Raw genomic sequence first — 7500 nt, 5'->3', positions numbered from 1 at the left:
TCTCTTTCTTGCAGTTGATTTGATTTAATTACACGGATTTCTAAGCTCACGGACCAACATTAATACCCCTCGATTACCATGTGGCTCTTTCATTTTTTACTTGCCCAATGCACCATTACTATTCCTAATCAAATCCAACTAATGTTCTCTTATGACAAACCCGATAAATGTCTTGTGGTGCGGTATATCTGAAAATTATTTTTTCCAGATAAAAAGGGCGGCTGGGCGAAGAGTAGTCTGAATTGAGTTATAGCACTGAGAGCGCTACCTCGCTAATTGAACTGACTAAGCTGGCCGTGGAACCTTTCCAACTATGACACAGTCACTGGCATCCTCCACACCGACGAGGCAGTATAGAGTCGTTTGCCTATTGTAACTCATCAAGCCTGTTTCTGGTGAGCCACTTCCCTTTTCAGAGAATATCCATCTAGAAATGCTTGGGCCTTTGTCTCAGACCTTCCCAGGGGCATTGGCAGGAACGTGAGTTCCTCGTATGTGGCCCCTTAAGCGAGCTTTCACCCAACCCGTCCTTAGTCTTGTTCGGTTGACCTATTTATAGTGTCATATGTTGATTGTCGCTCAATTGTGGGATTATTCAATCTGTTTAATATGTTTCATATGTGTGCAGTCAAGCCATTCCATTTAGAATGGTCTTTCGTCTAGTTTACAAACACAAAAGGTCTTTACTAGTGTGCTGTTTTAGCCTCACTCCGTTAATGTTCATTTTACGCATGCGCATTTAACTACGCAAAATACAGACTCCCCCATCGCTCGAAATGACAACAAAGCTTAAAAGGGCTTGAGTCCAATGCATAAAATATGGCAATTAATTCAGTTTTTGTTGTCTTTGAAACGGTTTTAGAAGATAGACCAGGTTTTCAGAGAAGGGGAAAGGTCTTTCCGTTTTTTTTTGCGAGAAACAAACAGCAAGCTCGAACAGACATTAAGCCACTTTCATCTTCCCTTGTTTCAATGATGTTGGTTGTCGCTTTCCTAGGTGCCTTACAGTAACTTAAGTTTATGTCCTAATTTCAGGTGGTTGCAAAAGATAATGACTTTCGGTTCACAAATCCTGGGATTTCACGCGGCTTTCTCACAGTCCCTGTCAACAGTCCTATTTTAGCAAAGTTATCAATTAACATTTGAAATCAGACCCTGTGCATGCAATGGTCCAGGTGGACATTAACAAAAAGGCCTACCGATTCTACTACTCTGTATAAATCTGTCCCATCTCCATGTAAAAAGTTCACAAGTGAAAACCTCCTTATGCAGCGATTCTTTTCAAACTTATATTAGTGATGAAAGAGTGAAATGTGGCTTAAAGCTGTAAATACTCAATTGAAACGCTCCACATTCTGTTCATTACCTGATACCGTTCCGCTATTTGTAAAACTGAGTACATGTAAGGAGGGGCTCTCGTTGTTAAAAGTAGCTGTTAGTTCCTGTTCTCTCCTTCGCAGCTCATGTTTTTCAGATCACCATCTTGTACGCTCACGGACCTACATTATTACTCGTCTCTTCGATTAGCGTGGTTCTTCCTTTTCGTAACCGCTCCTTGCACCATTTTTCTTCCTAATTGATTCCAAGCACTATCCTCTTATGTCAAACTCGCCCATAAAAAGTGTCTGGTGGTGAGGGCTATTTCCTAAAGTATACCTGCAAAACATCCTTTTCCCAAAGAAAACATTAAAAGGTTCTCTTTTATGATAATCGAGCAGCATCAGTGCTCTAAAAGATTTTGAGTCAGTTTCAGCTCAAGCCTCTCCCTTGTTCGAGTGTCCAAGGTGCCCTGCCGTGACTAAAGTTTATGTCCTACTTTCAGGTGGTCGCAGAAGAGCTTGGTTTTCGGTCCACAAAGCTTGGGATTTGCTCTCTCACAGACCTTGTCAGCAGTCTTATCTGAGCAAAGTTATCCATTCACATTCAAACTCAGAGCCTGTGAAATGGTCTAGTTGGACATTAACAAAAAGGCCTTCACACTGTCCTACTGTATAAATCTGTCCACTCTTCAAGTTGAAATTAAGATGTGAATAGAAACACCTCCCAAATTGAATTATTTTAAATTTATATTGACAAGGAACGAGGCAAATGAGGCTTAAAATTGTAAATAGTTAATTGACACGCTTCAGACTCGGTAGGTTTTAAAAGTCTTAATGTTTCGCGATTTGTAAAATTATTGTATTCATGTTTGAAAGGGCCGCTTAAACGAGCTTTCGCCCAACCCGTCCTTTTTCTTGTTCAGCTGACCTATTTATGGTGTCACATGTTGATTGTTGCTCAATTATGGGATTATTTATTCTCTTTAATATGAAGCTTTATTTATGTGCAGTCGAGCCATTTAACTTGAAATGCATCTTACGTAGTTGACAAACACAAAAGGTCTTTACTAGTGCGTTGCTTAAGCCACACTTCAGTTATGTTTTCTTTTTGCACTCGCCCAATGCACCATTTTTCTTCCCAGTTGATTCTAAGCACTATTCACTTATGTCAAACCTGCCAAAAATGAAATTTCTAGTGGTGAGGGCTATTTCCTAAAGTAAAGGGTTGGGCGAAGAGTAGTCTGAATTGAGTTATAGCACTGAGAGCGCTACCTCGCTAATTGAACTGACTAAGCTGGCCGTGGAACCTTTCCAACTATGACACAGTCACTGGCATCCTCCACACCGACGAGGCAGTATAGAGTCGTCTGCCTATTGTGACTCATCAAGCCTGTTTCTGGTGAGCCACTTCCCTTTTCAGAGAATATCCATCTAGAAATGCTTGGGCCTTTGTCTCAGACCTTCCCAGGGGCATTGGCAGGAACGTGAGTTCCTCGTATGTGGCCCCTTAAGCGAGCTTTCACCCAACCTGTCCTAAGTCTTGTTCGGTTGACCTATTTATAGTGTAACATGTTGATTGTCGCTCAATTGTGGGATTATTCATTCTGTTTAATCTGTTTAATATGTGTGCAGTCAGGCCATTTCATTTAAAATGGTCTTTCGTCTAGTTTACAAACACAAAAGGTCTTTACTAGTTTGCTGTTTTAGCCTCACTCCGGTAATGTTCATTTTACGCATGCGCATTTAACTACATAACATACAGGCTCCCCCATCGATCTAAATGACAACAAAGCTTGAAAGGGCTTGAGAGTCCAAGGCATAAAAATATGGAAATTAATTCACTTTTTCCTGTCTTGAAAACGGTTTTAGAAATCCAGACCAGCTTTTCAGAGGAGGGAAAAGGTCTTTTCGATTTTTTTCCGAGAAATGAGGACCAAGGACCACAACTTTCTCAACAACTCTAGTTGAATAATACTTTATTCAGAATGACCAATCCTGAAACGGACGACCCAGAGGTTATCCCTATTACAGGGCCTCCTTCCTAACTACAATTGATAATATTTACAAGTGATTAAAAAAGTTAAAAATTGGTACTAAAAGGAAAAAGCGTGCATATGAAGTATAAATATGGAACACTCACTTGTGGTACAAAGTCACATTCCTTTTGTTCGAGATTTTGCCATCTTGAATACACTGTGGCCAATCAACGGGATTGACTTGTTAAACAGAGCAACCTTTACAATGTTTTTGCTAAATATACACATACAACGCTAATTCTAATAATACTTTATTCAGAATGACCAATCCTGAAACGGAGGACCCAGAGGTTATCCCTATTACAGGGGCTCCTTCCTAACTACAATTGATAATATTTACAAGTGATAAAAAAAAGTTAAAAATTGGTACTAAAAGGAAAAAGCGTGCATATGATATAAATATATATTTATATAAAAGTATAAAAAAAGCATCAGATAAGAAGCAGTGGATAAATCCTGCAACTAATGTTCATCCACTTTTTCAGATTATATTTGAATTTGTTAATATTAATGTCATTTCCAAAGAGGTGGTGGGGTAAGTTATTCCATTCCTTAATGATCCTCACGAAAAAAGAATGTTTAAAAGCGTTCACTTTTGCAGATTTCATGCGTATTTTAAATGGATTGTTAAATCTTGTATTATTATTACAGAACTCAAAATAGTCACGACATTCTAGCCCATTTAACTCAAATACTGTCTTATAACACTCTACTAAAGAGAAGTATTCTCTTCGACGCTCAAGTGTCCTCCAGCCCAGTAATTCGCATCTATCTTCATAAGACATTTCACGTCGTTTTTGACCTTGGACAATTCTTGATGCTCTTCGTTGTATGCTTTCAATAGCCAGTTTGTCTTTGACTAGGTAAGGTGACCATACTGGGCTTGCGACTTTATATAATTGCAGAATGGTTTCGGATTGTTCTCTGATTTTATTTTGTCTGCAAGTTCATTGAGGTGTTGCCATTTCGCTGAATTACATTTCTTTTTAAGCGAATTGTTCAGGGCTCTGTAGGTAGCCCATGCTTCCTCTCTTCCCGACTTTTTTGCCTTTCTGTACAAGTTCTTTTTTTTCCTACTAAGTTTGATGAGGTCTTTAGTTATCCAGGGCACTGTGGTTTTCCTCTTTTGCTTACTGTCACGTGTTACCCTCGTAGAAAAGGACTTTTAACTTTATGTTGCTATGCTCACAGAACTAAATCCCTAAATTTCTCCCCTCCTCAATTAGAGTGGCTCTTTCTTTTTGCACTCGCCCAATGCACCATTTTTCTTCCCAATTGATTCTAAGCACTATTCACTTGTGTCAAACCTGCCAAAAAATGAAATTTTCTAGTGCTGAGGGCTATTTCCTAAAGTATATCTGCAAAGCGCCTTTTTCCAACGAAATAATTAAAGGGTTGGGCGAAGAGTAGTCTGAATTGAGTTATAGCACTGAGAGCGCTACCTCGCTAATTGAACTGACTAAGCTGGCCGTGGAACCTTTCCAACTATGACACAGTCACTGGCATCCTCCACACCGACGAGACAGTATAGAGTCGTCTGCCTATTGTGACTCATCAAGCCTGTTTCTGGTGAGCCACTTCCCTTTTCAGAGAATATCCATCTAGAAATGCTTGGGCCTTTGTCTCAGACCTTCCCAGGGGCATTGGCAGGAACGTGAGTTCCTCGTATGTGGCCCCTTAAGCGAGCTTTCACCCAACCCGTCCTTAGTCTTGTTCAGTTGACCTATTTATAGTGTCACATGTTGATTGTCGCTCAATTGTGGGATTATTCAATCTGTTTAATCTGTTTAATATGTGTGCAGTCAAGCCATTCCATTTAAAATGGTCTTTTGTCTAGTTTACAAACACAAAAGATCTTTACTAGTGTGCTGTTTTAGCCTCACTCCGGTAATGTTCATTTTACGCATGCGCATTTGACTACGTAACATACAGGCTTCCCCATCGATCTAAATGACAACAAAGCTTAAAAGGGTTTGAGTCCAAGGCATAAAAATATGGCAATTAATTCACTTTTTCCTGTCTTGAAAACGGTTTTAGAAATCCAGACCAACTTTTTAGACGAGGGGAAATGTCTTTCCGATTTTTTTTCAGAGAAACGAGGACCGAGGACCACAACTTTATCAACAACTCTAGTTCACTGTCACGTGTTACCCTTGTAGAAAAAGACTTTTAACTTTATCTTTGTATGCTCACAGAACTAAATTATTACTCCCCTCCTCGATTAGAGTGGCTCTTTCTTTTTGCACTCGCCCAATGCACCATTTTTCTTCCCATTTGATTCTAAGCACTATTCACTTATGTCAAACCTGCCCAAAAATGAAACTCCTAGTGCTGAGGGCTATTTCCTAAAGCATATCTGCAAAATACCTGTTTCCAACGAAAGAATTAAAGGGTTGGGCGAAGAGTAGTCTGAATTGAGTTAAACCCTGTTTCTATTTAAACCCCAAAGGAGAATAACATATATGTTTTATAAAGGAGATTACGTTTTAATGAGGCGAGGAAGAAACAATACAGTAAAAACTGAATTGTGCCTTTTTACAATAAAATCAAATATGCGACTACAATTAAAATGTGTTTTTATCTGCTTAAAGGTTTTTTTAGTCAATGAAATTATTCTTTCGAGCTCTTAATATTAAAGATTTTCCAAATCTTAGGGTCTTAATTAACACTCGGCTGAGCCAACCCCCTCTGCCTTCTAAATTCGTACGGACTATTACTTGATGGAGCTGGTTGGAGGCTAAAAATCTTTTAAGAATTAAGGACTACTTATAATAGATTGAAATAGCTGTTCTGTTAATATATAAGCTCTCCTGGTGGGCCCGAATGGGCTCCAGCCCTGCAAGCTGAAGGGCGTCTGAGTAATGCACCCTGAGAAAAATACATGACAGAGCCCTCCTTTGCACACTTTCTTGCTTCATTAAAGGGAAATTATTGTTTACATTTTTGCCTCATTAGCACAGGGCTAAAGAACTCAAAACAGGCCATTTCCGAGTTCTTGCCTGGCTCCACTTCAAAGCGAGGCTAAGTGCGAAGTTTTGTTATGAAAATTAGTTTTCATTCTTATGTAAAGTAGAACTAATTACCATCACAAAACCTTCGAACTTAGACTCGCTTTGAAGACGAGGTAGACATGAACTCGGAAATGGCCTATTGAAAAGTGCATCGCATAATCAATGAGCTATCTCTGAAAATCTGAACCCGATATACCAGATATAATCTCTGAGCAATGATGCTTCGAAAAAAATTCGAAATTTTACAAAGAATGTTCTTTTACCTTTTGCCAGAAGTCAATTTGTAAATAACAGGATGCCCTCTGTGAACAAACGTACATGCGAATGCAACAAAATGTAAACAAAAACGTCAGTAAAGTTTCCCTTAATTATTGACCAGACAAATATTAAAAAAGGAAAAACAAGTATAGTTAAGGTCTTTAATTATTTTGTACACTGAATAAATAACCATTTATGGCAATGCAACGGGAGGCCACACTCTTCAGAACTTAATGAAACCTTTTCGACCAGCGGGGTTTTTCGAAAAAATGAAAATAAAAGATCGTGAGAGAAGTGCAGTTACATTCACTTTTTTCAAGTCAAAACAAATGCAAGCACTAAGCAAGTTATGCTAAAAATATTTATACAATAGACTTATTTCGATATATTAAAATTCAATCCTAAACAAAAGGCATCATCTCGACGCTCTGGGGGAATAAAAATAACGATTTATATGAGTTTATTACCCAGAGCCTCGAGATGATGCCTTTTGTTTAGGACTGAATTTTAATATGTCGAGAAATATCGGTTACCAGAGGTTATGTTGATATTCTATTTGAATTGCAAATAATTCACAAAATTATTCATCATTTATCATCTAGTCTATAACGCTTCCGTACAATCACCGTGGTTCTCGCCGAACTATTCGTTTTTCTTTCACTTTGTGCCTTGACTGGTGAAATGATAAATTGGTCCCGGCTACTGGTCTGAACATGACGAAAGCTACAGGATTTGTGCGAATGAAATTCAAAGAAAACAAATAAGAAAAACGTTGAAATATCGACAAACAGACATGTTTACGTGAGCTCATTTCTTTGGGACCCCTTGGGGGAGGGCAAGTTCCGGTTCTGTATATTACGCCTACTATTCCTGATA

At 38.7% G+C, this 7500-nt stretch overlaps 1 protein-coding gene across 1 annotated transcript in view; it reads left to right on the top strand.

The window, feature by feature from the left end:
• LOC137975804 (diphosphoinositol polyphosphate phosphohydrolase 1-like) overlaps positions 1 to 7500 on the top strand; it is a 46158-nt gene that overhangs the window by 5505 nt on the left and 33153 nt on the right. The window lies entirely within an intron of this gene.

Source organism: Montipora foliosa, chromosome 11 (assembly GCF_036669935.1).
Source record: "Montipora foliosa isolate CH-2021 chromosome 11, ASM3666993v2, whole genome shotgun sequence".
Lineage (NCBI taxonomy): Eukaryota > Metazoa > Cnidaria > Anthozoa > Scleractinia > Acroporidae > Montipora > Montipora foliosa.
The sequence above is the reverse complement of the archived record's forward strand: the minus strand, read 5'-3'. Positions and strand labels throughout refer to the sequence as shown.